The sequence below is a fragment of the Hylaeus volcanicus genome, chromosome 9, assembly GCF_026283585.1.
Source record: "Hylaeus volcanicus isolate JK05 chromosome 9, UHH_iyHylVolc1.0_haploid, whole genome shotgun sequence".
NCBI classification, from domain to species: Eukaryota; Metazoa; Arthropoda; class Insecta; order Hymenoptera; family Colletidae; genus Hylaeus; species Hylaeus volcanicus.
Genome location: NC_071984.1, coordinates 3,077,390 through 3,081,059, shown reverse-complemented (window position 1 = coordinate 3,081,059; position 3,670 = coordinate 3,077,390). Strand labels below are relative to the sequence as shown.

The following is a 3,670-nucleotide window of genomic DNA, read 5'->3' as shown; positions in this document are numbered from 1 at the left end:
AAGATTCAATTCTTCAAGTATCCACCCATTCTTATTTCTCTAAATTTCTTATCTAAATTTTTTACTCACCCATGTTTTTCAATTCTAACCTCCTAATTATATTGAATCCCTTAGATTACCAACTCTCTAAAGTCCAAGCCACCAATGGTTCAATTCTGCAAGTATCCACCCATTCTTATTTCTCTAAATTTCTTATCTAAATTTTTTACTCACCCATGTTTTTCAATTCTAACCTCCTAATTATATTGAATCCCTTAGATTACCAACTCTCTGAACTTTGGGTCACTAAAGCTTCAATTCTTCAAGTATCCACCCATTCTTACTTCTCTAAATTTTTACTCACCCATGTTTTTCAATTCTAACCTCCTAATTATTAAATCCCTTAGATTACCAACTCTCTGAACGTTGGGTCACTAAAGATTCAATTCTTCAAGTATCCACCCATTCTTACTTCTCTAAATTTTTACTTACCCATGTTTCTCAATTCTAACCTCCTAATTATTGAATCCCTTAGATTACCAACTCTCTGAACGTTGGGTCACTAAAGATTCAATTCTTCAAGTATCCACCCATTCTTACTTCTCTAAATTTTTACTCACCCATGTTTTTCGATTCTAACCTCCTAATTATATTAAATCCCTTAGATTACCAACTCTCTGAAGTCCAAGCCACCAATGGTTCAATTCTGCAAGTATCCACTCTATCTGAATCTATCTATCCAAAGTTTTCTTATTCGAAAAGCCTTAATCAATTAGATGAATGAAATTGGAAGAATCTCCTGTCCCGTTTCGCTCCTGGCCATCAACTATAAATCAACATCTCATCCACTCGATTCTTGGGTATTATGCATGCTCGCAGGTTGCCTGGGACGATAATGGAGTTGTAATTCATACGGAACGACATGTGACTCAGAGGAACGTGTCGCCACGCGACAGACTGCACCCCTTGGTGTCATCGGGGCCAAAGCGTCAGGAATAACAGTTGGGGGGGGGTAGAGGGTGAATGGGCAGGGTGGTTGTTCCGGTGGACCAGCATTCGGGGAGCCGGCGGTTAGGCAAGGGTCGCGATCCAATTGAAACAAGTGGAACGATCTGCGTGGATGCGTTTAATTCAATACTAGAATCATTAGCAGCGTCTTGGGAGTCCCTCGATGACACTGGAATGCGTAACAACATACTGCTTATATGTACATTCTTTTCTATCTTATATATACTCCTTAGAGATTCGCTTATAACAACAGGTTCATTACAGGTATAATCTTAAAGCTTCTCTTGTAAGAGTATACTCCTTATGGATTCTCTTATATGAACAAACTCCTTATAAGTAATTTTGTTGAAATATACTTCCTATAGCTTCTTTAATGAGAACATCCTTATAGATTCTCTTATGTGAACAGACTCCTTGTAGCTTATCTTGTAGGGATATACTCATTATAGATGCTCTTATATGTACTTCTTAGAGTTTATCTTATAGGAACATCCTTCTATATGAGTGCATATAGCTTCTGTTATAGGAATATACTCCTTATAGATTCTCTTATATGAATACACTACTTAGAGTTTCTCTTATAAGAACATCCTTCTATATGAGTGCATATAGCTTCTATTGTAGGAATATACCCCTTATAGATTCTTTTGTATGTAGACTTCTTATAGTTTCTCTTACAGGAACATCCTTATAAATTCTCTTGTATGAACAGACTCCTTGTAGCTTATCTTGTAGGAATATACTCATTACAGATGCTCTTATATGTACTTCTTAGAGTTTCTCTTATCGGAACATCATTCTATATGAGTGAAGCAAGAATAGGAATAAGAATATAAGATAATATATAATATAATATATAAGATAATATAAGAATATATAAGAATATACCCTTTATAGATTCTCTTATATGTACAGACTTCTTATAGTGTCTCTTACAGGAACATCCTTATAGATTCTCTTATATGAACAGACTCCTTGTAACTTCTCTTGTAGGAATATAGTCCTTATAGATTCCCTTATATATACAGACTTCTTAGTGTTTCTCTTATCGGAACATCATTCTATATGAGTGAATCAAGAAGAAGAATAAGAATATAAGAATATAAGATAATATATAATATAATATATAAGATAATATAAGAATATACCCTTTATAGATTCTCTTATATGTACAGACTTCTTATAGTGTCTCTTACAGAAACATTCTTATAGATTCTCTTATATGAACAACTCCTTACAGGTGATCTTGTAGAAATACACTCATTGTAGATTCTATTATATGAACCGACTCCTCATAGTTTCTCTTATAGGAACATCCTTATAGAGTCCCTCACAGGAACATATATTATAGTTTCTTATCCTTATAAACATCCTTATAGATTCTCCTGTAGAAATATACTCCTTGTAGATTCTCTTGTACGAACAAACTCCTTATAGATGCTCTTATATGAACTTCTTAGAGAACACTTCTTAGAGAAGACTTCTTAGAGAGGACTTGTTAGAGTTTCTCTTATAGGAACATCGTCATAGCTTCTCTTATAGGAAAATACTCCTCATATGCACATCCTTATAGGTTCTCTTACATCGGACCATACTTGTACATATAGCTTGGCTTATAGGAAGTGTTTCGACTCCTGGTCTGTGTCATCTTCAGCCACAGAAACATTTATCTACCAGCGTTCCTGAAGTGCTCCTACTCCCTCCCTTCAATTTCTGCATTTCCTGTATGTATGTATGTACACATATGCGTGCCTTTTTTCCGCTGTTTTTCTTAGCATCCCCATTGGTGCGCCACACCGTCATTCCTCACCGTCGGACACCCCTTCGTCGGAAGTGTCCCCCATCAAATTGACCTCTCCGTTCTCCTTGCGGTATCCCACCGGGAGAAAGATACTCGTGTTGATTTTCTGGGAACTCCACCAAGGCTGTCTGTTCAAAAATTGCATCTGCAGTGCTTAGTGCTATAAAATCAACTTGTGGATTTTTCAAAGAATTTTACAATTCTTTTCAACGATCTAGCGTAAAATTTGGAGAAATAAGTTTCTAGAATCCCTAAAATTATAAAGTCGAGCGTGGAACTGTGTTGAATATTAAATTCGAGGATCCTGAGATTTCCCAACGACCCACCACGGTAAAATTATATTAAAAATCGCAACTAAAATCGTCCTGATTGGAAATAGCTGTCCCAACAGGTCAGGCTGGAATTTTGCTATCGATATATACCTTTCAACTTCCCATCTGCATATTTTAATCCTGAAACCATAACCTTCCGTCTGATTGATCGACGAAGCGGATGGTGCACGACGGTAATTCGGCCCGACTTCCGGCCGCTGCGATATTCATAGGATCGTTTTCGGATATATCCTTATAACTCGCTTAATGCGACGCATTGAGAGAATCTTGGACGTGCCATGAATGTTTCAAGCGGCTCAGCGTGCACCAGCGTCAGACAGGAATCCTTCATTCTGATAGCACGTCGCGTTTCCAACGAATTGCCTCGTAGATTGAAAAATGAACCGAGTAGAACTGTTACTACTCACTGGAATTCTTCTCTATTTGGAGATTCGGACGCTTGGATGATTCAAATGTCAGGTGGATGAGGTCCAAGTACGTACACTGCTCTGAAAGTTGACCAATGAACTGAGTAGAACCGGACCTACTCAAGGAATTTTTCTTTATTTGG

At 37.1% G+C, this 3,670-nt stretch overlaps 1 protein-coding gene and 2 long non-coding RNA genes across 3 annotated transcripts in view; 1 reads left to right on the top strand and 2 right to left on the bottom strand.

Moving 5' to 3' along the window:
- Nucleotides 1-3,670, top strand: part of LOC128881837 (paired mesoderm homeobox protein 2A-like) — a 23,243-nt gene that overhangs the window by 7,724 nt on the left and 11,849 nt on the right. The gene's annotated exons all lie outside the window — the stretch shown is intronic.
- LOC128881846 (uncharacterized) overlaps nt 1-3,670 on the bottom strand; it is a 25,034-nt gene that overhangs the window by 17,034 nt on the left and 4,330 nt on the right. The window lies entirely within an intron of this gene.
- On the bottom strand, nt 1,104-3,591 carry LOC128881847 (uncharacterized). Its single transcript, XR_008458198.1, has 3 exons — nt 2,136-3,591; nt 1,876-2,048; nt 1,104-1,786 (listed from the first exon to the last, which is right to left on the bottom strand). It is a non-coding gene; the product is annotated as an uncharacterized LOC128881847 (long non-coding RNA).